The sequence below is a fragment of the Ursus americanus genome, chromosome 34, assembly GCF_024610735.1.
Source record: "Ursus americanus isolate L20-20 chromosome 34, mUrsAme1.1.p, whole genome shotgun sequence".
NCBI classification, from domain to species: Eukaryota; Metazoa; Chordata; class Mammalia; order Carnivora; family Ursidae; genus Ursus; species Ursus americanus.
The window spans coordinates 11,596,449-11,614,211 of NC_142160.1; the positions used below are offsets into that span (position 1 = coordinate 11,596,449).

Sequence of the window (17,763 nt, forward strand, 5' to 3'; positions counted from 1 at the left end):
TGTCTTTATGTGACTACTGTATGTACCTGGCCCAACAGCCAGCTGGCACATAGTAGGTGATCAATAAATAGTGCCTGACTGAATGGGTACATTGGAATAATAATTGGAACAAAGAATCAGGATTAAAGTGGTTTTATGAGTTCCATGCTGCCATTTACTTGGGCGCCTGAGTTATCCAATCAGTTCAGACTGGACAGTTATTATTGAGCGACCATTACATGTCTGTCGGCTGCCTCCACCTGCCTGTTTCATTGATCTTCCCCTTACCTCTCTAGCTTTCAGCTCCGTGAGGCTGAAGTACTTAATCATGGTGACAGATGAACAGAAAGAACCTGAACTTCAAAAATTTAACTCATTGCGCTTGGCCCTCTATCCGGGTGTTGTTCCTTTAAACTTTTGACATTTACCATGCTCTATTGCTATATTAGAATACAGGAAGCCTTGAATTGCCTGCATGAAAAGTACAGTGGAGACAAAATAGAATTGTGGAGAGAAATTGGGGGAGGAAGCACTGGTCTAGGAATCCAGACACCTGGGTTCTCTTCTTGTCTTTGTTACTAACTATCTGCGTGACACTGGGCAGGTCATTAGTCTCTCTGGGCCCAAGCTTTCTCATCTGTGCAATGAGCAGGAGTGATTGGATCATTTCTCAGGGGCTCGCAGCCTTGTAGTCTATGATCCTAAGCTTGACAGCTGAGGTCAGAGCTGCGCACTGTCCTGCTCAGTGCGTCATCTAGAGTACCTGGCGCAGCTCACCTCCAGAGGCTCTTCTGAAATTGCATTCTTAAGGTAAGAAGCGAAGAGAATAAATACGATTTCAGCTCACCCTCTTATTCACTTTTTGTACATATACCGGTAACAAAATAATAACCATGAGTCACCGGGGGAATTGAATGAAAGGAATGAATCGTAGGAATAAGCCACCTGTTCATCAGCCGTCATTAGCGGCCGTTGAATAAGCCGAGGTGAGCACTGGCTTGCTTCCGCACACACTCTTGTATTCACAGAATGGGCTCCTTCTGATCCACGCTTGCTCCATGCAAATTGTCTTTAGCTCTGTGTCTCTTGAAACTACCTTATGCGTTAAGGCAATTAGCAATCAGACTTCACATCGTATTGCTGCACAAGCAAATCTGAAATGTAAAAATGCAAATTGTAGGGAACAAAAATAGATTTTAACTTGTTTGCCTATAAATTGATTTCCATGAGCAATTAAAACTTAACATTTTTGTAATGATTTTTAGAGGTGATCAACTAGATAGAATAATTATATTACCCACATGTGAACTTAGCCAAAGAATAGGCAAATTGTCATTCTGAATTTAAAAAGAGAGATAGTTTTGGCTTTAATGTAACTGAAAATAGCAGAGTAAATTAAAAAGAGCTGTAACTTTATAACCTTGAAGTTATCAAAGACTGTATATCAGTGAGTACCTTAAGACTCCCTTTAAAAATTGAAATTGAGAGAAGGGAAACAGAAAAGAAATGTAGCTAACACGAGATTTGAACTTGTGGACTCATTTGGGCTAACATAGTCGCCATGGCCAAAATGATAGAAAGTAAATAGAAAATGAGAATGTGTGTTTATCCTGTTTTCTCTCTTTATATGACTTTAAAGCTACATCAAAAAATGAGAAATTCCATTCTTCCGATCATCAGCTAACTGTGTCCATGTAGGCAAATCCCTCGAGCTCTCTGAAGAGAAATTTTGCTGCGCGCAGAATTAATATTTTATAAAAATTGTTAAGTCTTAGTAACCTTAAGAAAATACCAAATGTCCTACCAGGAATGACACTACGGATTCCAGCCAAGTGAATTCTGGAAGTAGATATTCACTCTTCAGGAGAAAAATGATGCATTTTATTCTTACACTGGATCAACTTCCTGTCTTAAGGTGGGATTTCTGTCAGGAACATGGCCTGATCATTGATGGTCACTGTGCTGTCGGCATGTACAGCTCAAACCCCACAAATCATAGATGTGAAAATTCTTGAGCCTCATAACCTGTGTGGCAAAATGCAGAATATACTCCACTCAAAGACAGATTTAGGATCAAAAGATGTATTTCTAGCAGAGCTTTTGAAGTATGAAGACCTCTTATGGAAAATGGATCTCTTTTCTTTTTTACAAATGCTGCACATGGTTTGAGAAGTTCATTAACAACAGCCTTGCTTCCCATTAACCACCAAATTGACAATAACATCCTAGAGGTTTACGACACCCTTCTCAAAAGAACTGACTATATTCAAGTAGGAAAAACCTATTGTTTGGTTCAAAAAAATTCCTAATTTGATTTGTCTCAGTGGTAACGTAAAAATAAGTGTAAGCTACTGACCGTGGAGTTGATTTCACTCATTGAAGCTCAGAGAGAAGCAGGGAGTGGGGTGAGCTCCAGTAGGAAAGTGTAAAAGGAAACTCCACTTGAGTTTCAGAACAATCACCACCACAGTAATGCACATTGAAGGAGAAAGGCCTGTTTTGACGTTGAGCTTGAACCAGGTGTTCGGGAGGGAACTCTGTAGAACTCCAGAATAAACTACAAGGGCCAGTTGACACAGGAGAAGCAGGAGAAAAAAATGAGGGGGGGCGGGGAGAAGAGGATTCAGTCAGTGCGAGAGAGAAGGGTGCTGAGCTGGGCCACACAGAAGACCCGGGGGTGGAGGGCATAAGGAATTATGGGCAGGAAAGGTATGGCAAGAGGGTGCGAGGCCATAAATATGAGGTCAGAGCGGGGGAGACACAGATACTTGAGGGTGGTGATTGGTAGGGGATATCTTCGACTTCCCATCAGACACACATTCCTGGAAAGTTGTGTGGAAACCTAATTGTCATGAAGTAAAAAAACATGTTTAATAGGTAGCTATTTAAAGAAATTTATGGGGGCACTGTGTGGCTCAGTTGGTTAAGCGTCTGACTCTTGGTTTTGACTCGGGTCATGATCTCACAGTCATGGGGTCAAGTCCGGTGTGGGATCCACACCCGGTGTGGAGTCTGCTTGAGATTCTCTCTCCCTCTCCCTCTGCCCCTCATTCTGCTCATGTTCTCTCTCTCTCAAAATAAATAAAATCTTTAAAAAAATTTTTTTTAAATAAAGGGAATTTATGTCTTTAAAGGAAAGGGTACTTTTGTAATATGAATACCAATCCCCTAACTTACTTCTTTGCAAATCAAGGTTTTATGTATATTGAGTTTTCTTAGAGCAGTGGGCAACTGAATCCAGGAGCTGAGAGAGAAACACACATTATTTTAGCTGTGGGGGTGGCATTAAGAAAGGACAGAATATTCCCAGCCAAAGGAGGCTCTTGCAATTTTCTAATTCAACTCCATTCTCCAGGTGAGAAGACTGAAGATAAAATGCTCCGCTCAAGGCTAACCAAACATTAAGTGACTCATTCATGGTCCTTAGCTGGCTGACTGAGAAATGAGAACTATAACCCTGCTTTCCACTCACACCTCATTCTCTGCATTCACTTGGACCAATGGGTTACTGTGTACAGAGAATGAAACAAAGTCACTGTGCAGCTGCATACTTTTGTCCTCTGGGGCCCTTGCCAGCTTCAAAATTCTATGATTCTGTATCATTCCTGCATCTCTTATTTTTTAAGACTGTTACCTCAAAGGATTCATTGTAAGATCAGGAGGCAGCCAAAAAAAGAGATAACTGTTACTGGCTCCCAAATGGCTAGGGAGTATAGTAATATATCTTCCAGAAGGAGATGGATAATGTTAAAAGAAGAGATTTATCTTCAGAAAGCAATAAAGCTTTAAAAAGCACCAACCCAGTTTCCCTTCACTTCTGCCAGAATATATCAAATATGGCACCTTAAATTGGTCCAAGTTTCACAGATACCAGGAAACCACAAGTGTGATGTTTTCGAAGATGCCATACATCTCCAAAAACACGTCATTTTTTTCCAGCTTTCTCTTCTGTGCATGCCACTTAACTTCACTTCTTGTCATTTCTTCTCAAGAGATTCCACACGTATCTCTAGTTCCCCAGAAACGAGCCCTTAATTTGTAACTGCAGAAAGTGTGTTACATGAGAATTCAAAGAGAGAGAGGGAGAGAGGGAGAGAGAATGTGATTAATGCCATTTTTAAGCACCCACGTTTGTAGTCTCTGCAAAGCACCATGGAGATGAGATGATCCACAGAGGGTCATAAGGGCTCCCATTTTAATCTTAGGATTTGAAAATTATCTTATTTCTAAGTAGCAGCCTTCCATCACCTCTTCCATTTTACTCTCTTTTCCCCTTATCTAGCACACACATTTCTCGCTAAAAATGCTTTCAATCATTACACATTCATATGAAGTCTTCAATGTAGCAACATGTTGAGCTGGGTTGCACACACACACACACAAAGGTGAAAAAGAGAGATGCTAAACCAAACTGGCCTTTAAGGAGAAATCATGTTCTATGATGGCAACATTATCTAAATTTTACATTGTATGTGAAATATCAAATAAAACATTTTCTTAATAGCCATCCAGTGCTCCAATAAAGACAGAACCATGGGATCAAAGAATGCTAACACTCAAAGAGATGCTAGGATTTCTGGAGAACTTTCCTCATTTCATGGATGAGGAAACTGAAGCCCAACACAGTCGAGTGAGAAGGAGGGCTGGCCAGGTGTTGCCTCAGCCCCCAGCATATCAACAACACTAACACATCACTAGGATAAATGAGAAATCAGAGCTAGACAATCCAGGTTTCATATATTTTTTATTTTTTATGCACAGACATAAAAATAATATTTTTATTTGTGCACAGACAACTGAAAGTTGACAGTCCAAATAAAATACTTTGAACTTAATAATCCGTGGCATTTTCTATTTTATAGTTTTTAGAGTACAGGTCTTTGACCTCCTTGGTTAGGTTTATTCCTAGGTATTTTATTATTTTTTGGGTACATTGTAAATGGAATTGTTTTCTTAATTTTACTTTCTGCTACTTCATTATTTTCTTTAAAGATTTTATTTATTTGTTTGTGAGAGCAAGAGCCAGAGAGCATGAGTGGGGTGAAGGGCAGAGGGAGAGTGAGAAGCAGACTCCCTGCTGAGCAGGGAGCCTGATACAGGGGGCTCGATCCTGGGACTCCAGGATCATGACCTAAGTCACCCAGGCACCCCTCTGCTACTTCATTATAAGTATATAGAGATAGAAGGGATTTCTATATATTGATTTTGTGTCCTGTGACCTCACTGAATTCACTTATCAGTTCTAGCAGTTTTGTGGTGGAGTCAGTCTTTAGGGTTTTCTACATATAGTATCATGTCATCTGCAAATAGTGAAAGTTTTACTCTTTCCTTTCCCATTTGGTTGTCTTTTATTTCTTTTTCTTTTCTGATTGCTATGGGTAGGACTTCCAGCAATATGTTGAATGAAAGAGGTGAGAGTGGACATCTCGTCTTGTTCCTGGTCTCTGGGGAAAAGCTCTCAGTTTTTCACCATTGAGAATGATGTTAGCTGTTGGTTTTTCACATATGGCCGTTATTGTGTTGAGGTATGTTCCCTCTAAACCTACTTTGCTGAGAGTTTTTATCATGAATGGCTGTTGTACTTTGTCACATGCTTTTTATGCATCTAGTGAAATGAGCATATGGTTTTTATCCTTTCTCTTGTTGATATGATGTATCACATTGATTGACTTGTGAAACTGAACCATACTTGTGTCCCAGGAATAAATCCCACTTAATTGTGGTGAATGATTTTTTAAATACATTGTTGGATTCAGTTTGTTAGCATTTTGATGAGGGTTTTTGCATCTGTGTTCATCAGAGATATTGTCCTGTCCTCTTTTTTGCAGTGTCTTTCTCTGGTTTTGGTATCAGGGTGGTGCTGTCTTTGGCTCACTTTTTTTTTTTTTTTCACAGTTAGAAATGATTTATTAAATCTTAATGGAAGTCTGTTGTGAATAGTAATGCTTTGCAAAACAGAATTGCCTTTAGTTAAATATGCCTTGGGTATATCTAAGTACTTCTTTTTTTTTTTAATGATTTTTTATTATATTATGTTAGTCACCATACAGTACATCCCCGGTTTCCGATGTAAGGCTCGATGATTCATTAGTTGTGTATAACACCCAGTGCACCATGCAATACGTGCCCTCCTTACTACCCGTCACCAGACCATCCCATTCCCCCACCCCCCTCCCCCCTGAGGCCCTCAGTTTGTTTCTCATAGTCCATAGTCTCTCATGTTTCATTCCCCCTTCTGATTACCCCCCTTTCTTTATCCCTTTCTTCCCCTACCGATCATCCTAGTTCTTATGATTTTGGCTCACTTTTTAATCAGGTTGTTTGTATTCTTATTGTTGAGTTTTAAGAGTTCTTTGTATATTTTGGTTAACGGTGCTATATCAAGTGTATTTTTTGCATATATTTTCTCCCAGTCTGTGGCTTATCTTTTCATTCTCTTAGTCTTCAAATATTTTTATATCTCCCTATCCTTCTGGAAATACAATTACATGCCTATTAGAGTACTTGATTGTTTCCACAAATTACAGAAGCTTTATTCATTGTTTCAATCTTTTTTGTCTTTAGACTTCTGTTTAGATAGTTTCAATTGCTTTATCTTCAAGCTCACTGATTTTTCTTCTGCAGTATTCACTATGCTATTAATCCCATGCAGTTAATTTTTCTTCCCACACATTGAATATTTTCACCTAAAGATTTCCATTGACATTTTTTTTTGTATTTTCAATTTCTCTTCTCATTATGTATCCCTTAATATACGTGAACATATTTACAATAGCTATTTTAATGTACTTTTCTGGTAATTCCATTAATTCTGTCATTTTGGGGTCCATTTCTATAGACTGATTTTCCTCTAAGTTGTGGGTCATATTTTGCTGCTGCTTTTCATGCCTAGCAATTTTTTATTGCGTGCTGGGTATTGTGAATACTGGATTGTGGTTTTTTTTTCCCCCTCTCTGAAGGGTGTTAGACTTTGTTTTGGTAGGTAATAATATTTGCTTATCAGCTTTATTTTTTGAAGGCTATTTAAAAGCTCTGTATGGCAGATTTGGAATAAATTTAATCTCAGGGTGGTTTATCTTATTGTCAAGGTGTGACCCTACTGGAGTTTCTACTGAGTGCCCTGAGTATTCTCCACTTCAACTGGTCAGAACTTCAACATCCCCCAGTCCTGTGTGAGCTCTGAGAATTGTTTACAGTTCCCAATAATTCCTCACCTCTCTTAGAGAAATTTCACCCTGTGCACTCATGACTTAGTGTTAGCAATAGATGCAAGAGGAACCCTGCGCAAATTTCTGGAGCTCTTTCTCTACTACATAGATTCCAACTGCCTTTGCTTCCCTGAACTTCAATCTCTGTGTCTTCAACTCAGTGAATCTATTGTAGTTTCTTGGGATCCACCTCCCTCCCTGCACTGCTTTCCAGATAGTGACTCTAGACAGAAAGCCAGGGCAGTCCTAGGACTCACCTCCTTTGTTTCCTTTTCCTCAAAAATCACAGCCCTGTGCTGCCTGTTGTCCAGTATCTAGGGAAAAAAAACCCAGTCATTTGGCATATTTTGTTAAGTTTACAAGTTATGGTAGCAGTATAAATCTGGTTCCAATTTCTTCATCATGGTTGGAAGCAGCATTTCCAATATCAATTATTTTGAAATTATGTAATCTTTCTCCAGCTGTGGTTGAGAGCTTATTCTAGCTCAACCCCTTTGGTAACTGATAAGAGACTAGGCCAGGGGGAGTCTCTGCCCTGAACCCCACACTTGAAAGGAACACCCACACACATGCACACGCACACACACACACACACACACACACACACACACACACACACAAATGAATTTCTTCAGGAGCACATGGGCAGCAATGCCTCTGTCAGTTGAGATCTGATGTTCAGCACTGATACAGCAGGATCTATAACCAAAACATTCTCCCGACTTACACCGTGTTCTTGAATCAAAATGTTACAAAATGCTACTACATTTGAGTGCCATGAATATTGGTAGCATGTGTCACTGAGGAGTTCAGAGGCGGACACTGCTTTATTTAGGGTGCTGAGAGAATTAAAACAGCAGAAACATTTAGTGAAAGAAAAGAAAAATTAACTTGTCGGATGCTTCCTCTCAGACAGCCCGAATACAATAAATTCTTAGTTATCATTTGCCAGTAGTGCCAAATGTTCGTTTTCTTGCTTTTCTTTGTGTTGTGCCAGAGATAGTCACAAATTACTGTAGCATTTGCAACAGTTGCACATGGCAGCTGAAGAATGATTGGAAATAGTAAAAAAAATGACTATTTCTGTTAAATTTATATGTATGTAGATGTAAGCATCACATGTGTGAAGTGTGATACTGATTCTTTACCACCAACTTGACTGATACTGAATCCTAGACTTGAATACATTAAACTTTGTTAAAATATTTATTAAGGTTTAGAGTTTTCAAAAGAGATTTTATAATTTCAGCATTATTTTAAATCTTTTAATTTCTCACTTTGCTATTCATTAGTTATAATTTATATTTTGCCTTATAATCTTAATAGATCATTTTGAACATGTGAGAAGAAATGAACTCTCAAAAGCATGAACAAATTTATTTTTTAAAGCTGTAATGTAGGGGCGCCTGGGTGGCGCAGTCGTTAAGCGTCTGCCTTCCACTCAGGGCGTGATCCCGGCGTTATGGGTCAAGCCCCACATCAGGCTCCTCCGCTATGAGCCTGCTTCTTCTTCTCCCACTCCCCCTGCTTGTGTTCCCTCTCTCGCTGGCTGTCTCTCTCTCTGTCAAATAAATAAATAAAATCTTTAAAAAAAAATAAAGCTGTAACGTAAATTTTTGATAAAAAATATATCCAAGATTTGTATACTTTGAATAAATTATATTTTCATATTTTATACCATAGAGAATAAGTACAGGTTGAAATCATGATAAATGTAGAAAATACTACAAATGGAGTTCAGTTAAATAGCTGAAGAGGAAAGAATAAACATTTTCAGTATGAAAGTATGGATTTGTCAAGTCAGGAGGGTAGAATGTATTCTGTTTCACAGTTAGTACATCATGAATGGTAACTTTTAAATAGTTGCACTTATGATGTGACAGCCATTGGTTGCATTGCTGCTCTGGACCATGTGAACATTCGGGGTGAGCCTCGATGAGAGGGATGGAGACAAAATCTCTTTCCCTGGTTGCAAGAGGGTCTTTTTGTATGACTTTGTATGACTCTTTGTTTGCCACTGGGCAACGTGAGGCGGGAGGGAGTAGAGGAAGACTGACTTGAGAATGCTTGTCCTCAGAATTGCTAATTTGGGCCCCAGTCTGGGGTTTGCTTTCACTAGCCAGTGGTTGTGTGGTGGAGGCTGAGGGTCAGCAGGTGGGGCTTGGAGGCAGGATTCCAGCCAGCAGAGAACTTCAGTGCAAACAGGGCCACTGAGGCAGACATCGGTTCATGTAGACAATGTCAGAGGCGGTGGTGAAGGTGGTTGGGACAGAGGGGGAAATAGACAGGAAATGCCCACTGTATCTCCCCTCTGGGTACCCCAAAGCACACCAGCACCCCTTGGATATAGGCTCCCTCTGGCCAGTTGTGCCAACACACTTGGGATGCTTCCTACACTGCTCATGACGAGCCAGACTCCGAGCTGGTGGAAAATATCACTGACTCCTGCTCAAAGAAGGGGACAAAAACATAATAGGACATATTTTTAATCTCTCCCATGTGATTAAGAATAGTACTTGAAGTAATGTTTTATAAACAGTTTAGTCATAAGCACCTCACTAGGCATGTCTCCTGTGACAAATTTATGTTCTGTTTGTGATCGGCTCTGCTGGTTTACTTGGACTGAGTCAAGACTGATGGTGTGTGACCTTGTGCCAGTTGCTGCCCTAGCTCTAGCACTGGGAGAGCTTTGGATAGGAGGCAGTGGCCACCAGCCTTTCCTGCACCACCTCCTCTGTGAGAGGAAGCTGTACCTGAAAGAAACACTCAGTGAAACAAATCCGAGAGATTTAAAAATAACCATGTGGGGCCATTTATTTGGCTAGCAAATAGTGCATGTTTCTCGCCAGAATGATTTCTGTCCTGTACAGTGTCGGCAAAGCCCATATTGGCGATTGCTTTACCCAAGGTGGAATGTTAATGCCAGTTACAAATCAGCCAAAGATTTTTGCTCTATTAGAGGGGAGAGACCACGCCGCGTTCATTTCTGGATTTCCAGTACCTTGCTCATGGGGGCGGGGGGCGCGTCTTAGCCCTGACTGCACCTACAAACCCTGGGGGAGCCCTGAAAAATACTGCTGCCAGAATCCCACTCCAGACCAATTAAATCAGAATCTCTCAGAGATTGGGTGCTGGCATGTTCTCTTTGTTTAAAGCTTCCCAGGTGATTGTAATGCACAGTTAAGGCTGGTCGGCTAAGCTATCAAGCTAGACACATAGCATTTATTCAGTGAGCGTGCAATGCTCTGTCTGAACTTGGCACAAGTAGCTGGTGTAGATACTAGTATAACTGAGAACCGAAAGGATGGGGAAAGGGCTGTATCCTTCCAGTTAGCAAGCTGCAGAATGAGAATGGCTCATCCGGAGGGGCAGTCTTTAACGGTGTGTGCGCGGGAGGCCGGGGCTGGTGATTTGAGGTGGAAGCAGGGAGGCAACAGCATTTCTAAGACTGCTGCTTCTGGCCAGAAGTCCAGGGCTGTGGTAAAATCATTAGAATTTTAAAGTTGTATCACATCTGCTGCTTCTTGTGGAACAAATAACCTCTGCGTGGATTTTCCCATTTGCTCATGTGTCTGAGATAGATGCAGTACCTCGGGGAAAAATTGGCCCATTGACCCTGGCAGAGGGACAAGGTTGGCCATTCTCTGCAGGTCTGAAATACACAACCCCGACCACTCAGTTCTTTGAGCCTTACATTTGTGCCAAAATGTGAATCTGGGCCTAGGGGTTTCCTAACCCTCATATTTTTTAATTTCTCAAATCCACAGAATGATGTACGAATTTGTACACAAGACAGATGTTAAACATTGAACTAGCATTTCTGGTGAGAGAGACTTAAGGAATATACTGAGAGGCTACTTAACGGCTGTTTCTTTTTTCCTCTCTCTCTTCTTCTCTGGAAAGGGGAATCAGGATATATGCATGCACACAGGACTACTTTCGTTAGTATTTTTCTTTGCAACTAGTTCTCTATGGGCATATCCCTCATCTTGATTATTGACTGTTTAGCTGGTGTTCCAAATGTGGACTGACATATGACTATCCAGAAAGAAAGAACATCACACCTAGTGTTGCAATGTTTTTCACTGCTACTTGTATCCCCTAGTAACATGTCTTAATAGCAGAGACATGTTTGAACATTTTGGGAGCTTGCTTAATAACTTAGATAAGCTACTTTAGGTTGTCAAGAAAATAAAAGAATGAATGGAAAGACGAATAGATAAATAAATGGGTGGAGGACCAAAATAGCAACCTCTGACATCTGTGGCTGGCCCATGATTTGTTCTGTGTTGCAAAACTGGCCCATTTTGGCTTTAGCTCCATTCAGGTTTTGTCTACGTAGAAGGAGCTACATCTGCTGATTGCTGGTGAACCCAACATTGATTTCACTCAGTGGCAGATTTTGCTCTTTTCTGGTTATCGACTAGAACGTCACCTGTTTCCTGTGTCCCCGTGTCTGTAATTGATAGTGAGGGCAGAATAAAGTGAAATGTTTAGGATATATTGCAAGAACAGAATTACCTTTTTAAAAACATGCAACTTTATCTTTCATTTTGCATATAGTCTTATACAGCTAATAAACAGTGAAAAGTGTCTTTGGAAGCTTGCTGCCACTAATAAGATCAGACAAACGTTACTACATCTTGGGAATCTTATAGTTAGAAACCTGGAGTTAGCCAGTCCATTTTATAGATGAGGAAAGAGAGACCCTCAGAGACTGATTTGTCTCAGGACATGCAACAGCAGAAGACTAGGACCCAGGTGGGACATAACTGGTCAAACTGGGTCAGGTAGCAACATCTGATGTGGATCCCTTGTCACAGGACAGAGTCCTTTTTTTCTACTACAGATACGGAAAATCTATTTGTCAATAGATTTGGGAGATGGGGATAGGCAGCAATAAAAAGGTGGGGAGAAAGGGAGGGTGAGTATTTGTCTAGGTAGTACTGAACTTCCTCCTAGTTATGGCTGATATCATTCTAGCAGCTTGGGCTGTTGGGATTTCCATAGACTGGGACTCAGGGGCACTTAGGAACCAATTGAGACCTGAACTGGTAGCTTATGTGAAAATGTTTGGGTTCAGGAACGAACGGTCAAGAAAGAATTCTTGAGGTGTCTTTGGTGCAAAAAGGGTAGTTTTATTAAAGCACGGGGATGGGACCTGTGGGCAGAAAGAGCTGCTCTGGGATCCTGAGGGGTGGTTGATTATATACTTTCATGTTGGGCAGGGGTTAGGGATAGCATAAATCTCTAAGGAATTTGGAAGCAAGGTTTCCAGGACCTTGAGGGGCTAGATGTACGAAAGAGGTCATTTACTACTGTCTAGGAAAACCTTAGTCATGAGACTCTTCAGATGTGTATCAGTGGGCCATGTGCTTAGAAAATGATTGCTAACGTATATCTTGGTGGGTGGAGATAAAGGAAGCTTCCAAGGGAATTTTTATATGTTAAAGGAGATTTACAGGATTTTGGAGGTCAGGCTAATGTTAAGCTAAAGCATTAACATCGAGGCAGTGAGTTCCTAGAGAAAATCACTCTGCCTGTCTCAAAGACTTGCCAGTGATCTGTTAGTTGTAAGGAAATTTAATTTTTTTCTTTGCTTTTGTTCTCCACACTAGTGGCCACATCTTACTGCCTCAGAACCAGCTTGGGGATGCCTCACTTCTGTCTCTTGACCAGGTAACCCATGGCCATGACAAACATACCCTTCCTGCTCTGGTAGTCACTTCGGCAATCCCTAGTCACATGTGGCCCCCTCCACGTAGGACCTGCATTGGTTTAATTTTGCAACTGTCTCCAGGACTCAACTTCCAGCCTGGACATTTTAGGGATAAAATAAGAGTAAATATGACAAATTAAACCTTGAGTATGACAACAGTGATAGCATTCCTTAGACAAAGAATGTGCTGCGGAAGGAAAGAGTGAATTATCAGTACCGTTGGTATATTACTCAAATAGATGTCAGTGGGGTCCTTTTGCACTGTCCACATGCAGGAAAGCTCTGGGAAGTTAAGTCACTCATAAGTACTTTCAACCTAGAGATGTGCTGTGCTGAAAAGTACATTTGACTGGGAGTCAGAAGACCTGGGTTCTAGAGCTAGTTCTGCTAGTGGAGAGCTGCTTTACCTTGGCCACATTACGTTTCCTCGTTGGGTCACCTTTGCTCATCATGAGATAGTGAGACAAGGAAACCTCTAGATTTTCTTTTGGTTCTAATATCCTAACTAGTGTTTCATGAACCTAATTATTGCTTTGACTCTCCCATCCATGGGCCACTGATGGCAGCGTGTGGAGAGGTGGTGGACAGTGAGCCGGGTGGCACCTGGGGGTTAAGCACTGATCCATTGACAACCAGTTCACCAGCTATGGTAGCCTCTACTGTCACTTCACCAGTTGGGACATGTCACCTGTAAACTTCACCGAGCATGCTTATCATTCCTTTTTCCCCTCGAAACAGCCACTCACTTTGAAGAAACTTCCAAGTCTTTCTCCCCAGCCATAGCCTCACCAGCCTCTAGCAGGCATAGAGTGGTACACTGATTCCCCCTTTTCATGCTCAGCACCTGAGACTGAAACTCAGTCCTAAGCCACAAAAAGGGAATAGTTAAGAGCGAATAGTTGATAATTAATACCTCTTGGAGAGCTGTTAATGCAGCCTGATGAAACAAGCCATATTTTTATTTAGAGAGCCCAGGATCTGAAACACAAAGGATAACTTTTAAAATATTCTTGAACTTTAGGTTTCATTTTTGGTTCCAAAAAACATCGACCACATATAAATCTTTACCTATAGAAGTATCCTATGTATCATCCACTATAGCTTTTCGTTGATTTTTACTCTTCTATAGTTCCCTTATTTGTCACAGGAATTAATACATGGACATTCTTTGGTCCTAGAGGAAGCATTTTACCCAGGAAATGAAAGTCTGCTGTTTTCTCTGACAACCTTTATTTTGTGTTTCTTTGAGATGGATTCCTGAGTCATGTAACAAATAACTATGCCAAATTCCTTTATTAAAATCTCACTGAAGTCTGTAAGATCAACAAAGAATCACAGCATTAGAACAGTATTTGACTGAAAAGAGACTTTAAGGATTATCAAATCCAATCCTCTCTTTTTATAGATAAGGAAACAGGCTCAGAGAGGTGAAGTAACTTGTCTGAGGTAACACAGCTTATAAGTAACACAGAGTGAGAGTCAGAATCTAAATCTTCTAATTTATAGCCTGTGTATTTTAGCAGGGGAAGGTGGAACAAATGCACCAAACACAGCCACCTTTTCATTAACTTTATGCCCTAAGGAAGCCCATTTTTCAATTTCATACTCTCAAGTTTTGTCACTAAATTTGCTATTTTAACAAAAGTTTTCAATATCATAAAATAATCTTGGTACTAATATGTATTATAAGAATATCCTCCTAGAACAGGGTAGTAAACTCAGACTCCTCTGGGGACAGGCAGATACTGGGGGATAAAACCAGTGGGAATGGAGGGGCTTCTGACAACCTGGAGCTAGAAGCCTTGCCTTATTGGTCTTTGTGTCCTCTTTCGCCTCCTCCCTCCCCCTCCCTCTCACTTCTGACATTAGCAGAGCAGCAGACCACCAAGGCAGTGCAGCCTGGGTGACCAGTTTATTCGCCTAGTGGAAGCTACAGGTTCTTTCACTGTCCTGTGAGCATGGATTCCTTCTCACTCACCAGTTAATCCCCAGCACAGCATCTGTCATATTGTAGGTAGTCAATAAATATTTTTTCAGTGGGTCGGTGATTAAATATGTATTGAGGTTGGGATTTTGAAATCAATGTAATGATTTGCTTTTGTGAAGATAAACTGGTTCAGAGCTTGATGAAAACTTTTCTGCAATTTACCACATAGAGCATAATAATTCTTAAACTGTGAGTACCTTGGGAAGGCCATCCCTTATTAACAACTGAGTGTGAATTGATCCCACTCAGTTTGCTTTCCTCCTCACCCTGAGTTGCAAGCAGTTACATTCGAATGGAGAGTAAGGCATAGGAAAAGAGGAATCCTGGGCCAGGAGGTGGGTTGGGAGGTTGGCCTCGCTGAGCAAGCGAGGATAGGGAGAGGGGCTTCAGAGGGCAGGAAGAGAGTGAAAAGGTCGATGTAGGATGTACTAGCAAACAGTGTCTGTTTTACAAGTTTATTCAAGGCTGGTACCACGGAATTCCAATATGAAGGAAATGGGCTCACTTTCAGTTGCAGATGACTCATAAACAAGCTCGTTATAAATTCTTTGGAAGAGATTTGGCCTTGTGTTCTGTTTCGTTATCTGAGGATTGTTTTCCTCCTGCAACCTTCCCCTCCCCCACCCCAAACCATTACGCTGGGTTGACACGTATACCCCCATATATCATTGGGGCCAGGTATCCTCAGTTAAATCCTCATCATTTCAATCACAACAGAATCTGTAGTTCAACACACAGCATTGGGCCTTCAGGCAACACGCCAAACACATGTCCTTGTTTAGGGGAATCAGCAGCAGAAGGGCTCCAAATTGCACTTTTCCAAACCTGTCGTGCAGTTGTGCCAACAGAATGGGGAAAATTTCCTTTCAAAGCTGCCATGAAGAGCATCCAGATGTTTTCACCGAGCTCAAGTGCACCTGCACCAGAGACTGTTTGTCACAGCAGCTGCCATACTTACTGCCGTGAAGTGGTGTCATGAACAACGTGGGGCCAAGACGTTTCACGGGAGGGGGTGCTGATGTGGGTTTAGCTCCCAGCTCTACACTTGCCCAGCGGGGGGTGTTGAGTGACGTCCTCCACCTCCCTGGGCTTCCCTCTGCGTATCTGTAACCCAGTATGGCCATCAACAGAGCACTCGTTTCCTTGCCTTCAACTCTGTGCTGGGCACGACTGTGAATCCATTAGTGCCTCTCTTCCTCGCTACAGCCCCATAGGTGGTTAGACACCATCATTACACTCCCTCTCCAGATGGTAAAAGCTCAGGTCTAGGTGCTTAAGAGAAGAAGGGTAGCATAGCTAGGAAGGGGCAAAGCTGAGGTTGGAAACCAGGCCTGCTTCCAGAGTTGTTGAAAAGACCAAATGTGATACTGTGTGTGAAAGGGCTTTGAAACCATAATCTAGAGATCATGAACATAAGTGATTTAAGAGTACAGAATTTTATTTTATTTTTTTTAATATTTTATTCAACAGAGATATATTCGACAAAGATTTATATGACACACAGAGAGAGAGAGAGAGAGCACAGGCAGGGGAGCAGGAGGGGAGAAGCAGGCTCCCGACGGAGCAGGGAGCCAGATGTGGGGCTCAATCCAGGACCCTGGGATCATGCCCTGAGCTGGAGGCAGACATTTAACTGACTAAGCCAACCAGGTGCCCCTAAAAAGAAATTTTAATTCCAGTATAGTTAACATACAATGTTATATTAGTTTCAAGTGTATAATATAGTGATTCAGCACTTCCATACATCACCTGCTGCTCATCACAGTGCACTCTTTAATCCCCATCACCCATTTCACCCATTTGCACACCCAACCCCCTTCTGGGAACCACCACTTTGTTCTCTCTAGTTAAGAGTCTGATTCTTGGTTTGCCTCTCTCTCTCTGTCTTCCCCTTTACTTATTTGTTTTGTTTTTTAAATTCCACATGAGTGAAATCATATGGTATTTGTCTTTCTCTGACTGACTTGATTAGCATGAAATTCTCTAGCTCCATCCATGTTGTTGCAAATGGCAAGATTTCATTCTTTTTATGGCTGAGTACTATTCCACTGTATATATATGCCACATCTTCTTTATCCATTAATTTATCAATGGACACTTGGGCTGCTTCCATAATTTGGCTATCATAAATAATGCTGCTATAAACATAGGTGTACATGTATGCCTTTGAATTAGTGTTTCTGGGGTTTTGGGGTAAATACCCAGTAGTGGGATTACTGAATCATAGGGTAGTTCTATTTTTAACTTTACAAGGAACCTCCATGCTGTTTTCCACAGTGGCTGCACCAGCTTGCATTCCCACCAACAGTGCTAGAGGTTATCTTTTTTTCCACATCTTCATTAACATTTGTTGTTTCTCATGTTTTCGATTTATCTATTTTGACAGGTGTGAGGTGATCGTCATTGTGGTTTTGATTTATATTTCCCTGATGATGAATGATGTTGAGCAATTTTTCATGTGTCTGTTGGCCAGCTGGATGTCTTCTTTGGAGAAGTGTCTGTTCATGCCTTCTGCTCATTTTTTAATTGGATTACTTGTTTCCTGGGTGTTGAGTTGTATAAGTTCCTTATATACTTTGGATACTAACCCTTTATGTCATTTGCACATATCTTCTCCCATTCAGTAGGTTGCCTTTTAGTTTTGTTGATTGTTTCTTTCACTGTGCAGAGGCTTTGTATTTTGATATAGTCCCAAGTGTTTATTTTTGCTTTTGTTTCCCTTGCTTCTGGAGACATATTTAGAAAATGTTGCTGTGGTCAGTGTCAGAGACATTACTGCCCGAGAGTATAGAATTTTCTAGTCAGAAAGGGCCCTGGCTGTGGGTGGTGGACAAGATATTCAACCTCTCCCAGTCTCAGTTTCCTCATCT

General features: G+C 41.1%; 1 protein-coding gene across 5 annotated transcripts in view; it reads left to right on the forward strand.

Annotated features, from left to right (window-relative positions):
• Nucleotides 1-17,763, forward strand: part of MAMDC2 (MAM domain containing 2) — a 222,308-nt gene that overhangs the window by 32,668 nt on the left and 171,877 nt on the right. The window contains exon 2 of one of the 5 annotated variants that reach the window (XM_045772467.2): nucleotides 12,806-12,866. The exons of the other annotated variants lie outside the window; for them this stretch is intronic. The gene's annotated coding sequence lies outside the window, so the exon portion shown is untranslated. The remainder of the gene's footprint in view (nucleotides 1-12,805; nucleotides 12,867-17,763) is intronic. 5 annotated transcript variants of the gene reach the window in all.